This window comes from Zeus faber (assembly GCF_960531495.2).
Source record: "Zeus faber genome assembly, chromosome: 1".
NCBI classification, from domain to species: domain Eukaryota; kingdom Metazoa; phylum Chordata; class Actinopteri; order Zeiformes; family Zeidae; genus Zeus; species Zeus faber.
This window is the reverse complement of record NC_137193.1, coordinates 62136036-62151235: the sequence shown is the minus strand read 5'-3', so window position 1 is coordinate 62151235 and position 15200 is coordinate 62136036.

Below are 15200 nucleotides of genomic sequence, written 5' to 3'. Positions count from 1 at the left end.
GCCATTCATCCAGCCGAGTCCTTCTCTGTGTTCCACAGCGACAGATCGGGGGAGTCGGGGAAATCCAAAAGTGGAGGCGTCTGCCTAATGGTAAACAACCGCTGGTGTAACCCCAACAACACCCAAGTTTCTCTCCCACTCCTGCTCGCCGAACCTGGAACAGCTGACCATCCTATGCCTTCCATTTTATCTCTCCCGGGAATTTAACACGATGATCATCACAGCCGTTTATATCCCACCGCAAGCGGACACGATACAGCACTATCGGTCCTGTACGACGTGTTGTGCGGACTTCAAAACAAACATCCCGACGCGGCTGGGGTGGTGACTGGGGACTTTAACAGGGCCAACCTTAAAAAAGTTCTACCTAATTTCCACCAACACATCACGTGTGCCACCAGGGGAGATAGAACTTTGGACCATTGCTACACACCTTACAAGAACGGATACAAGACGGTCTCGCTCCCTGCTTTCGGGAAATCAGATCACGCCACGATCTCGCTGGTTCCCGTTTACAGGCCCCTGATCGCGCGAGAACTGGGGGTGATGAGGGAAGTGAAGCGGTGGACGGACCAATCGGAGGCTGCGCTTCAGGATGCTCTGACTGACGTAGACTGGGACATGTTCCAATCAAGTTCATTGACGTCAGCAAGTTTACGGAGGTGGCAGTGAGTTTTGTAGCTGCGCTAGCAAACAATATCGTTCCCACGGTGAAAGTTCAGGTATTTCCAAACCAGAAACCGTGGGGTGATAAATCCATCCGCTGCGCTCTGAATGCTCGCACGGCCGCTTACAATGACGGTCTTATATCCGAAATATGGACAATTACAAAGCGGCGTCGAATAATCTGCGGAGGGCGGTAGGGACGCTAAACGGGCGTACAGAGAGACCGTGGAGCTACAGATGGAGCGGGGGGACACAAGACGCTTGTGGGAGGGGCTGCGGACAATAAAAAACTACAAGAGCAGCTCCTCCCCAGCCACGAGTGTGGACGCCTCCCTAGCCAACCAACTGAACTCCTTTTATGCGCGGTTCGTGTCTGGCAACAGCACCGCTAGCGGCTAATTGGAGTTACACCGCTAGGAATGAGTCAGGAACGCTCTGATGCGGGTGAACACCAGGAAAGCTGCGGGCCCAGACGGCATATCTGGGCGAGTACTGAAAACCTGTGCTAACCAGCTAGCTCCGGTGTTCACTACAATATTCAACATCTCCCTGGCTGAATCAGTGGTCCCGTCCTGCTTCAAGAGGTCCACCGTCGTTCCTGTCCCGAAGATCGCCTCTCCTGCCAGCCTGAATGACTACCGTCCGGTGGCCCTCACCTTGGTGGTCATGAAGTGTTTCGAGAGGCTGATTAAGGATTATATCTGCGCCTCCCTCCCCCGCACCTTAGACCCGTTAAAGTTCGTGTACCTGCAGAACAGATCCACGGATGACGCGGTCTCCCAGGTACTGCACACCACGCTCACGCACCTGGATGGCCAGAAGTGGGCCTATGTGAGAATGCTGTTCATTGATTACAGTTCAGGTTTCAACACCATAGTCCCCACCAGACTGGCTGTCAAGCTGAAGGAGCTCGGACTGAATGCTCCGCTGTGTGCCTGGATCCTGGACCTCCTCACAGCCTGCCCCCAGGTGGTCTGGGTGGGGAAGCACATGTCAAGCTCCCTCACCCTGAATACAGGATCCCCCCAGGGTTGCGTCCTCAGCCCCCTACTGTACTCCCTGTATACACATGACTGTGTGGCCAGGTCCAGCTCTAACACCATCATCAAGTTTGCTGATGCTACCCTTGTCATGGGCCTGATCACCGACTGCGACGAGGAGGCCTACCGCGAGGAAGTGGCTGACCTGTCACTACCAAAACTAAGGAGCTGATTGTGGACTTTAGGAGAGGATTACAATCGAGGACGCACGCATCCTTGGTGATTAATGGGACTTGTGTTGACAGGGTGAGCAGCTTCAAATACCTGGGAGTCCACATCACAGAGGACTTAAAATGGACTTTACAAACAGACACTCTGTTGAGAAAGGCGAGGCAGCGTCTTTACCACCTCAGGCAGCTGAGGAAATCCCGGGTCTCGGTGAGGATCTTCGAGTCCTTCTACTGTGGAGCGATGGAGAGCATCCTGACAGGCAACATCACTGCCTGGTTTGGGAACTGTACTGCTCAGGACAGGCGGGCCCTGCAGAGGGTGGTGCGTTCAGCTGAACGTACCATTGGAACTACCCAACCCCCTTGTAAGACTTAAACGTCAGGAGGTGTAGTAGCAGAGCTCGCAGGATCATGAAGGATCCTCATCACCCCAACAATGGACTGTTCCAGCTGCTGCGATCATTCAAGCGCCTCCACAGTCACACAGCGAGAACAGAGAGACTGAGACAAGAGTTTTTTCCCGCAAGCCATTAGAACTGTCAATGCTGACCTCACCAGGGGTCCTCACTGAGCCACTCACTGAGCCACCACTACCTTACTGTACTATATGTAACATACTGATGCCGTATTGCTGCGCCGTACTGTTGTATACTGTGCTGTATTATCCCAAACACTACCTCACTTCATTCACATGCCACTTTAATGCACATAGCTTTAAATACATAATTGCCTATTCCATATACATAAGCATATTCCCTCTATCTCGTCCATTTATTTCATTTTATTTTATTGTATTTTATTTTATTCTATATATTTTTATTTTATTCTATAAGTATTCGACTTCCTGTATTTTGTTTTAGGAGTCAGTTAGTTGGTCTATTAGAAAGAAATTTTTCCTAGGACATATTGTGTGTTATCACCGGGTGCGTTGCATTACATTTCACTGCAAATATGTATGAAAGTATGTATATGTATTTGACGAATAAACCTCTTGAATCTTGAATCTTGAATCTTGATAATAACAATAATGACCTATATATCAAAAGCAAGAGGAACCAATCTGCTGAACTGAGCAATCTGTTCGGGACACTGGATACCACGAGTACTTTTACTTTTAATACTTAAAGTAAACTTCAGAGCATGTACTTAGTAGACAGTATACCATGTCGGGGTATTTTTACTTTATACTTAAAAAGTTAAAACAGTCAGAGTACGTTGTCCATCCCGGAGGGGGAGGCCACCCGTTTCCCCCACCACCTCCGTCTGCCGCCTCCTCCCATGACGAGGTGCTTACGTCTGGCGACCCCCGGTGTTATTTACAGGTAGTGCACTGGTTGCCCCCCCATAACAAACAATAGGTGCTGAATTTACACCAAGCCTCTACCCCATCCTGGAGTTAAATCCGGGATGGGGGAGAGGGCATGGGGGTCATTTTTATTTCTATATAGGATGACTCTCTCTACATTCTATTTACTTCCTGTTGTATTCCTTCCTTTTGTTTTCTTAGTATTTTTGTTATTTCCTTTCATTCTTTCTTTGTGTATTGTACATATAAAGAACCACACACTCACAAATACACACATGTCCATACCAAAACTTTATTGACACTTTACCCAAATGATACACACACCCTTATGCTATTGTACCATACAATTGTACTATTGAATATCAAAACTATTCTCTCACTATATATATATATATATATATATATACACTACTCACAAAAAGTTAGGGATATTTGGCTTTCCAGTGAAATTTATGGAAAATGTAAAAAGTTCACGCTACAGTGATATTATATTATGAAAGTAGGGCATTTAAGTAGAAGCATGCAATGGTGATTTCCTCATCTCAAACAATTTATTGAAACAAAAGCCAACAAAAGTGGTGGGTTTACCACAACAAAAAATGTCAATGTCTCAATAACTTGTCATGTGCCCTTGAGCATCAATTACAGCTTGACAAGGACGTCTCATGCTGATTACAAGTCGACTTATTGTCTGCTGAGGCATGGCCCCCCACTCTTCTTGTCATTGAGGTTCTTGGGTACAGAGTTACGAGCCTCTACACAGCGACTCAGCTGATCCCATAGGTTTTCTATGGGATTCAGGTCTGGAGAAAGTGCAGGCCACTCCATTTGAGGTACCCCAGTCTCCAGCAGCCGTTCCCTAATGATGCGACCTCGATGAGCTGGAGCATTGTCGCCCATGAAGATGAAATGATGCCTGTGTTGTTCATGGAGGGGCACAATGACTGGATTAATGATGTTATTCAGGTAGTGTGGGCTTGTCACTGTACCATTCACAAAGTGTAGGGCAGTTCTGTATTGACTAGACACACCTGCCCACACTGTAACACCACCACCACCAATGGCTCGTCTGGTGACAACAGTGGCTGATACATAGCACTCTCCTTGACGCCTCCAACTTCTTTGGCGGCCATCATTTCTGCTCAGCGTGAATCGACTTTCATCAGAGAACAGCACTGAGGCCCACTGGTCCATCGTTCACCGTAAATGCTCCCTGGCCCATGCAAGATGATGATGCCTGTGCCTGGTGGTGTGGTCAGGTACCCTTGCAGGTCGTCTCGCACGCAGACCACGCCAATGTAAATGGTTTCGAATGGTCTGACGTGACACTTGGGTGCCTCTCACCTCTGTTGGATGTAGTATGGTGCTTAAAATGGCGCATGTTAGAAATAATACGGCGCTTTCCTAAATGGTGCCTCTGGTTGGAAAACAGTTCTTTATGACCAGTCGCACACATATTGCTCCTGTACTTTTCCTATTGCGTGCATGTTGCTCATGCTTTATTGCACGTACACAGTTCTTTGTGATCCATATATCCTTTTGTGACAACTTGCTTAGGAGAGACTTTATAAGGGTTGTCGTCTTTGTCGTCATTGTCTTTTCGTCTTGTTTCGTTGGTCTTGTCATTGTCGAGACTTTACGAACTGACCCTACTGCAGTAGCACTAATAAAAGGATCCATTTTGCCTCACACCCGTCTCCGTCTCATGTGAAGAAGCTCCACACATCAACCAACCTGGGAGGGATAATTTTTTGAATTTTCAGGATCCCAACACCTCCCTTTAATGTGCCTGGAGTTGAGTGGCATTCATCATCCGGTTCCGCAGGGCACTGTTCACAATGAAGTGCTCATCAGTGTGGGATGTGGCCAAAGGACGTCCACTTCTATGAATTTCTGTGACTCTTCCAGTCTCTGTATCTCTGTCCCTCTGAGAACATCCTGTTTGAAGCCTCGCAATGGCGAGGTACTGTTGATCAGTTGTTCGGTTTCGTCTTGGTCTCATGATGTCAAATGTGAACAGCATGATGAAGAGGATTGTTTAAATACCAATTCTAATTGAACCAGGAAATGTATTGGTAGATTCATGGATTCAAGATTCAAGATTCAAGATTTTTATTTGTCACATACATATACATACTTCCATACATATATGCAGTGAAATGTAATGCAACGCACCCGGTGATAGCACACAATAAGTCCTAGGAAAAAGTACAAAAATAAAATAAAAATAAAAGGATCAAACACCTGTTTTTGCCGTTCGGCTCCTTGTTAGAGAACAGCAAGTTGTGCAAAAAGTTCTGAAACATTGAACTATTGGACATGTGCATTCAAAAGTTTAGAGAAGGTCAAATTAAGTTCACCTGTAAAGGTTATAATGCATTTTAGGTTCATCCTGAAATTTCAACCGGAAGGCGAATATCCCTAACTTTATGTGAGTAGTGTATGATAATCTGTCAGTTTCATATTATATGATTGTTTATTATGATTTATTATATGATTTTTATGAATCATTCTATGATTATTATATGATTATATGTCCATTCTTTTTCTCAGTTGTTTTGTCTGAGATATATTATATCAAAAAGCAAACATGCAAAAGAAATATATAAATTGATCACGGGAGTTATGGCTGTATTTAGTTTGTTTTATTTGTTCTGTTTCCTTTTTTGATTTTATTTCATTTATACATGAATTCCTGTTTTAAGGTGCTGAACATGTTCTGTGGGTTTGAACTGAAATAAAAAAAAAAAAAATAATAATAAAAAAAATAAAATAAAATAAATACCCGCAATTCACTAATTTATTGATTGCGAATATGGTGACATCCAAGATTGGACTGTCATAGTGTCAGGCCCAAATATATTTAAAGTGTCTCGGGGCCTCGAACAGACAAGGAAACTTGGCAGCGCGTCACTGCTTTTTAAATCTGGGATTCGACTCTACAGGAATGAACGGACTTCTGGTTTGGCCTTGTTGTTTGTCGTATTCGGTGTGAAACTGGTTTCACAGCCTTTGGAAGAGTCAGCCATCTGTCTTTCGGGTGGAGGAGATAAAGATCCTCAGCACCAAACTTCCATTTTATTTTAATGGCCACAAGGTTCACTTCCACTCTCCTTCACTTTTGACGTTTGGCTGGAGGTGGCCTTCAACACGACTTAAATGTTTTTTAAACTAATTTCTGGTTCTCTGCTGGACAGTTACGGTTTCTGATATTATTCTTGTTGTTGCTGGCTCTTGACATTCTTCTATATTTATTTTTTTGTTTGTTTCTCTTCAAAAAGAAGGGTAGCACAGTTGTTTTTGTTTTTTTTGTTCACCCTTCTCTTCTTCTTTTTCTTATACCCCAAAAAAACATTGGAGAACTACTGTACCATAAACTACATTGCGGGTAATATGATAATGGTAATAATAAAAAAAAAATAATAATAATAATAATAATAACAATAATAATAATGACAATAATAACAATAATAAGTCAATATATATATATATTTATTAATAATAATAATCAGACAAATAACATCAATGATGCTGGGGGTGCAAATCTAGCCACTGGGGGGCCACAAGCCAGTGTATCATCAGTGCCGGTCCCAAGCCCAGATGAATAGAGAGGGTTGTGTCATGAAGGGCATCCGGCATAAAAACCATGCCAAATCAAACATGCGGACAACAAATCTGATTTCCATACGGATCGGTCGAGGCCCGGGTTAACAACGACCGCCACTGGTGCCGTTAGCCAACAGGGTGCCACTCCACTCCAAACTGCCTTGCAGATATCATATCCATCGGACTCCTGCGCCGCCCTCGCTATGTCCACAGGGCTGCTCACTGTAAGTCTGTTTACTCAGATTGCACTATGCCTTCCATAATGTCGAATCGGCGGAGGCATCGACATCACAGCAAATCACGTGTGCATTATGTTCTGTGTTGACAGGCTCGTTCCTCCCAACTCGCCTGCCTCACCTTCCATAGTAAAAACTGCAACTTTCATGCTACAGAATGCACGATCTCCCAGCAATAAATCACTGTTAATTTATGACGTTATCATGGAACGGAAAATTGACTTTTTCTGTTCAACAGAAACTTGACAAGTTCAACAGGACTTTATTATACTTAACCAAGCCACCCCCCCGGATGTGTGTACATTCAGAAGCCCCGCTCCATAGGTTGTGATGGTGGGCTGGCTGTTATACACCAAGAAGACATCCTGGTCAAAGAACTCTCTGTGCCAAACATCACCTCTTTTGAATGTGTTGCATTCACCCTCATGCACACCTCCAGGTTGTCCTCATCTATCCCCACCCTAAAGCCTCCACCACCTTTTTGACTGAGTTGTCTGAACTGCTTGCCTCTGTCTGTTCCCTGTCCCAATCTCAACCTTCTGCTTGGGGACTTCAACATCCACGTGGACTCCACCAGCTGTACATTTGCCATGAATTTCCTGTCACTGTTGGACTGTTTTAACCTCATACGATACGTTCAAGGTCCCACCCATGCCAAAGGCCACACACTTAATCTGGTGTGCACTACTGGCACTTCTCCCTCCCATCTTCAATGCCTCAACCTGGCTGTTTCTGACCACCATGCTGTCCTGTTCACTGTTCCTGATCCTCCTGCCCAAGCAATCTGCTAAACGCACCATCATGTTCAGTAACCTCAAGTCATTGAGTACACCAGCCCTGAACACCCTTGGGACCCACATGGCCTTATCCTGACACCACTGTGGATGGCCTGGTTGCCCACTACAACTCTGCCCTCTCCCTCAGCCTCAGTTCTCTTGCCCCCCTCAAAACCTGTCTCCTTCACTTGCCCTGCCCCCTGGTACACCTCTGACCTCCACACCATGAAGGCCAGCGGCCACCAACTGGAGAGGCTCTACAAAAGATCTGGCCTAACTGTCTACCTCGAGGCCTTCAAAGAACATGTGATTTCTACAAAGAAGCTCTCTCCAGAACCAAGATCCAATACTACTCAACCCTCATTGCCAATCAGCAAAGCCACCCCAGAATGCTGTTCTCCACCATAAACCAGCTGCTCTGCCCCCCTGATCCCCCTCAATCCCCCGACCCCTCTGACCGCTGCTCCATGTTCAAGGAGTTTTTTCATGCCAAAGTGGACACCATATACCGGCATCTCCAATTGCCTGCCCTCCCACACACACCCCAACCACCAGGTGTTGCACCCCCAGCTGCCAGCCCACTCCAGTGCTGTCTCGCCTCCTCACCCCTGTGGAGGTGCCACAAATAATTTGCTGGTCACCAAGGCCAAGGCATACACCTGCTCTCTGGACTCCATGCCCACAGCCCTGGTCAAGGCTTGCCTTCCCTCCCTCTCCCCTGTTATGGTGGCCATCATTAACGCCTCCTTGAAATCTGGCACGGTTCCCACCAGCTTCAAAATGGCCTCAATCACTTCAATCATAAAGAAGCCTGGTCTTGCCCCGGACAACCCCAACCACTACCGCCCGATCTCCAACCTTCTGTTCCCAAGCAAAATCCTGGAACGGGCAGTTGCCGCCCAACTCCAACAGCACATGTCCAATCATGAGCTTCACGAACCCTTTCAATCCGGATTCAGAACCCACCACAGCACAGAGACCGCCCTCATTAAAAAATCACCAACGACCTCCTCATTGCTGCTGATGCAGGCTACATCAGTATCCTCATCCTCCTTGACCTCTCAGTTGCCTTTGACACAGTTTCCCACACTATCCTGCTCAACAGTCTATCTGACAACCTTGGCCTCTCCAGTACTGTTCTCTCCTGGTTCTAATCCTATCTCACCAACAGGAAGCAGTTTGTCTCTATCAGAGACTCCTGGTCCTCCCTGGCCCAGTTGACCAAGGCTCCATGATTGGGCCCCTCCTCTTTACCATATACATGCTCCCCCTTGGTTGGATCATACGCCACCACGGTCTGCGCTTCCATACCTACGCAAATGACACCCAGCTATACCTCAGCACAAAACCATCCCCTCCCACCCCCCAGTCTCTTCTAACCTGCCTCCATGACATCAAAATCTGGATGTCTTCAAACATGCTTAAACTCAACAATAACAAAACTGAACTCATGGTTGTGGCTCCCAAGGCACTGCTCAGTAAGGTTGGAGATCTCATCTTGGTTGTTGATGGCTGCCCCATCTTCCCATCCTCTGAAGTACGCAACCTAGGCATCTTTGATTCATCCCTTTTATTCCACTCACACATCAAATCCATAACTAAATCTGCCTTCTTCCACCTCAAGAACATCTCCAGACTCTGCCCATCACTGTCTGAGTCTGTGGCTGAAACATTAATCCACGCCTTCATCACCTCCCGTCTTGACTAGTGCAATGGAGTCCTGTCTGGGGTTCCAAGCAAAGTCCTGGACAGGCTCCAGTTTGTTCAAAACTCTGCTGCCAGAGTTCTCACCCACACCAAGCCCTGGCAGCACATCACTCCACCCCTCATCAATCTCCACTGGCTCACTGTCAAATCCCGTATCGCCTATAAAACCCTACTTTTAACCTACAAATCCCTCCACGCCCTCACCCCGCAGTACCTAGCTGAAATCCTGTCACACTTGACCGTAGCCTCACCTTCAAGCCACACATCCAACTAGTTGCTGCCCCAGTAAACCTCCTGTAGAGACTGGTTGGCACTGGGGTTCAAACTTCACCACCCTGCGCACCTCTACCCTTGCCCTCGCATACTCCACGGCTGAGTATGCCGCCCCTGCATGGAGTCACAGCAGCCATACAGCCTGTGTTGATGTTGTGCTTAACACCGCCATGAGGGTAATAAGTGGTGCCCTGCCATCAACCCCTGTCGAGTTCCTCCCCATACTGTCTGGTATTCCACCTCCAGAGCTCCGTCGTAACTTCCTGACCTTGAAGCTGGCCTGCAAGAGTGCAGCGAGCCAACAAGCCTGATCCCCCCGCCTGCTGAATATGGCCACCAGTGACTCAAAGCAGACACTTCTCCACCGAAGCTAGGAGACTCCTACCACGAGCCCTCCACACCCTGGATGGATCCTTGACTGCTGGAACAAGCAATGGTCCGAGTCAACCTCCACGTTGATAAAGTTCATCAACCCACCTTCAACCAATCCACCTGGGTGTGACCTACCACGGAATGCCTGGGTCAACCTCAACAGACTTAGCTCTGGAGTAGCAAAGACCCAAACCTATCTGCATATGATTGGAGTATCTGCCACAAATCTCTGCGAATGCGGAAAACCACAGACTGTTGAACACATCATTGATGAATGCCCAATCTTCAAATCACCACATGGAGTCAGCGACCTCATTGAACTGGATGACGATACCACTTCTTGGCTTATGTCCCAATTGCCTGTGTAGCCCTACACGAATGAACAAACCTAGCTGACCTCCTCCACCCCTATGCCCCGTCTGGGAAGCTGCGGTCCTGGGACACGGGTCTGCTCTCCACCCCCCACATAAGGCTTTGAACTTTTGGGGACAGAGCCTTCAGTGTGGCAGCCCCCACTCTCTGGAACTCTTTCCCCACTGACATTCGGAATGCTCCATCCCTGGCCACCTTCAAAAGCCTGCTTAAAACCTACCTCTTCAACGAGGCCTACTGCCCCTGACCCTTTTTTGGGGGGGATTTTCTACCCGGTCTTGTTTTAATATCTACCCTGCCTTGTTTGTTTTTTGTTTTTCCATTGTAAAGTGTCCCTGGGTTCCTGAAAGGCGCTATATAAATCCCAGCTATTATTATTATTATTATAGTGGAAATTGTGCTGAAGTTGGCTGAAGAAGAAGAAGAGGGGGAAGGCGTGTCCGGAGACAGCAGGAGAGGAAGAAGGGTGGGAGAGTAGAGTTGAGAGTAGGAACTTTGACACTAGTCATGATGGAGAGAAGAAAGGTAGATGTACTATGTGTACAAGAGACCAGGTGGAAGGGGAATAAGGCCAGGAGTATCGGAGCCGGGTACAAACTGTTCTACCATGGAGCGGATGGCAGAAGAAATGGGGTTGGGATAGTCTTGAAGGAAGAATATGTCAAGAGTGTTTTGGAGGTGACGAGAGTGTCAGACAGAGTGATGAGTGTGAAGCTGAAAATTGATTGGGTGATAATGAATGCGGTCAGTGCATATGCTCCCCAAGTTGGGTGTGAGGTGGAAGAGAGAGAAGAATTGGATCTAGTGGTGGAAAGCGTCCACAAGGGAGAGAGAGTGGTCGTTGGAGCAGATCTCAATGGGCATGTTGGCGAAGGGATCAGAAACATAGGTGACGAGAAGGTGATGGGTAGGTATGGTGTCAAGAAGAGGAATGTGGAAGGAGAGATGATGGTGGATTTCACCAAAAGGATGGAATTGGCTGTTGTGAATACCTCTTCAAGAAGAGGGAGGAACACAGCGTGACATACAAGAGTGGAGGAAGGTGCACACAGGTGGACTACATCTTATGCAGGAGGTGCAATCTGAAAGAGATTAGTGACTGCAAAGTGGTGGTAGAGGAGTGTGTTTGACAGTCACTCCCACTCCCAGCATCGGATGGTGGTCTGTAGGATGACTCTGGAGGCCAAGAAGAGGAAAAGAGTGAAAGAAGAGCCAAAGATCAAATGGTGGAAGTTGAAAAAGGAGGAGTGTTGCATGTAATTTAGGGAAGAGGTAAGTCAGGCAATAGGTGGGAATGAACGTTTACCAGATGACTGGGAAACAACTGCAGAAGTGGTGAGGGAGATGACCAAGAAGGTACTCGGCGTATCATGCGGGAAGAGTAAGGAAGACAAGGACTTTTGGTGGTGGAATGAGGAAGTGAGGAGAGCATAGAGCAGAAGAGGTTGGCGAAGAAGAAATGGGATAGTCAGAGAGATGAAGGAATGGCAGGAGTACAAGCTGATGCGGCACAAGGCGAAGGGAGAGGTGGCAAAGGCAAAGGAAAAGGCATACGACAAGTTGTATGAGAGGTTGGACAGTAAGGAAGGAGAAAAGGACTTGTACCGATTGACAAGACAAAGGGACCAAGCTGGAAAGGATGTACAGCAGGTTAGGGTGATTAAGGCTAATGATGGGAATGTGCTGACTAGTGAGGAGAGTGTGTTGAGAAGGTGGAACGTGTTGTTTGAGGAGTTGATGAATGAAGAAAATGAGAGGGAAACAAGAGTGGATGATGAAGGGATAGTGGATCAAGAAGTGCAGCGAATGAGCAAGGTTGAGGTGATCTGTAGCAAGAGTAGGGAGCAGGTTGAGGGGAGCCTGGAGAAGTGGAGGCATGCATTAGAGAGAAGAGGGATGAAAGTCAGAAGGAGAAAGACAGAATAGATGTTCCTGAATGGGAGGGAGGGCAGCAAAAAGCTGAGAATACAAGGAGTGGAGGTGGAGAAGGCGGATGAGTTCAAGTACTTGGGCTCGACCATCCAAAGCAGCGGAGAGTGAGGGAGAGAGGTGAAGAAGTGAGTACAGGCAGGGTGGAGTGGGCGGAGAAGAGTGTCCGGAGTGATCTGTGACAGAAGGGTTCCAGCAAGAGTGAAGGGGAAGGTCTACAGGACGGTAGTGAGGCCAACTATGTTGTACGGTTTAGAGGCGGTGGCACTGACAAAAAGGCAGGTGGCTGAACTGGAGGTGGCCGAGTTGAGGATGTTGAGATTTTCATTGAGAGTGACAAGGATGGACAGGATTGAGAATGAGTACATTAGAGGGACAGCTCATGGTTGGACAGTTTGGTGAAAAAGTGAGAGAGGCCAGATTGAGATGGTTTGGACACGTGTGTAGGAGAGATGAGAGTTACATTGGGAGAAGGATGCTGAGGATGGAGCTGCCAGACAAGAGGAAAAGAGGAAGGCCAAAGAGAAGGTTTATGGATGTGGTGAGGGAGGACATGCAGGCGGTTGGTGTAAGGGAGGAAGATGCGCAGAACAGAAGGTATTGGAGGCAGATGATTTGTTGTGGTGACCCCTAGTGGGAGCAGCCAAATGAAGAAGAAGAGAAAGATGCTGATCAAAAATAATGTACACAAACTTGTTTTTTTTCCCCCTGTCAATTTTGTGGATTTTTATCTCACCTCACCTGTGAATGACTGTCATGAACTACAACACTACTAACCCTAACCCGAATCTTCACTTATATTGTCTCCACGTCTCCTTTTTCATTTTCATCCATCTTCAGGTCCATTCTTCTTTTGGTGTGTCCTTCTTCATGTCCATCCTTCTTCAGGTCAATCCTTCTTCAGTTCCATCCTTCTTCAGGTCAATTCTTCTTCAGGTACGTCATTCTTCAGGTCAGTCCTTCCTCAGGTCCCTTTTCTTCAGGTACATCCTTTTTAATTTCTGTACCTCTTCAGGTCTGTCCTCCTTCATGTCCATCCTGTTTTGGATGTGCACTTCTTCTGTTGTTGTTTCTGTTGTTGTTGTTTCTGTTGCTGCTGCTGCTGTTGTTGTTTCTGCTGCTGTTGTTGCTGCTGTTGTTGTTTTCTGTTGTTGCTGCTGTTGTTGCTACTGCGGTTGTAGTTGCTATAGTTGTTGTTTTTGTTTTTTGTTGCTGCTGCTTTTGTTGTTGCTGTTGTTTCAGGGCATTCTTTTGAAATGATCAGCTGACAACAATGTTTTTCCTTTGATTGTATTTCTTTGTAAAGCGCATTGTGTTGTCCTGGTATGAAATGCGCTTTATAAATAAAGTGTGACTTGACTTGACTTCACATCCATCCTTCTTCAGTTTCATCATTCTTCAGGTCTGTCCTTCCTGAGGTCCATCAATCTTCAGGTCTATCAACCTTCTGGTCCATCCTTATTGAGGTGTGACCTTCTTCACCTCCCTCAATCAGTTCCATCCATCTTCAGGTTCATCCTTCTTTGGGTGTGTCCTTCTTCACATCCCTCAATCAATTCCATCCTTCTTCATGTCCATCCTTTTTCTGGTGTGTCCTTTCTTACGTCCCTCAATCACTTACATCCATCTTCAAGTCCATCCTTCTACAGTTCCATCCTTCTTCAGCTCCATCCATCTTCACATCTGAAGATGGATGGACAAAAAGGACAGATATAGTATTAGGCCAGAGGGAGGCACTGGGACACTGTTTCTGATGACTGTTGATCAGATGTGTGTGTGTGTGTGTGTGTGTGTGTGTGTGTGTGTGTGTGTGTGTGTGTGTGTGTGTGTGTGTGTGTGTGTGTGTGTGTGTGTCGCCACCTGCTGGTAGTGGGCTGTTTCAGCTGTCGGGTGATTCTTGCATCAAGCTCCCCCTCACTGCGTGGCACACCATCTGGCCCCGAGGGTCGGCCATGATGGCCCACGCCTGGACAGATAGATAGATATAAAACTAAACAAACATACAACCATATAAACATAAAACTATACAAAAATAGAATATAGAGCTATATAGATATAGAACTATCTAACATATTAATATAGAACCATATAACTATATACATATAGATACTAACCATAACCACATGAATATAGAACCATAAAAGCATAGAACTATATCAATAAAGAACCATATTCATATGGAACTATAGTACTATATAAATATAGAACCATAGAACTATATAAACATGGAATCACATGTCATATACCATAAAAAACATATAACCATAGTAACATAGTAAATATAAACATATAATCATATAACTATTGCAATATAGAAGCATAGAACCATATAAATATAGAAGCATATGAACAAAGAACCATATAACTATATAAATATATAAATATAGAACACTGTAAGGCAAGGCAAGGCAAATTTATTTATATAGCACATTTCAACAAGGCAATTCAAAGTGCTTTACATAAAACATAAAAGGCATGAAGACAAAATGCAAAGAAACACATCATAAAGGACATAGAATGCATAAAGTTAAAGAAATAGAATACACAGAATGCATAAAAGTTACCCCGCAATGCAAGAAAAGAATCAAAGAAACCTTGTTTTTCTCTTTTTTAACAATTATTTTGCGAATAGCGTTTTACTTTGTCAATGTGATGTCCTAGCCCTGGACAACTGCTCTGCAGATCTCTCAGTTACCTGATATCACTGTTTCAAATTGGCCAAAGCCCTTATAATACAGTGAGCACAA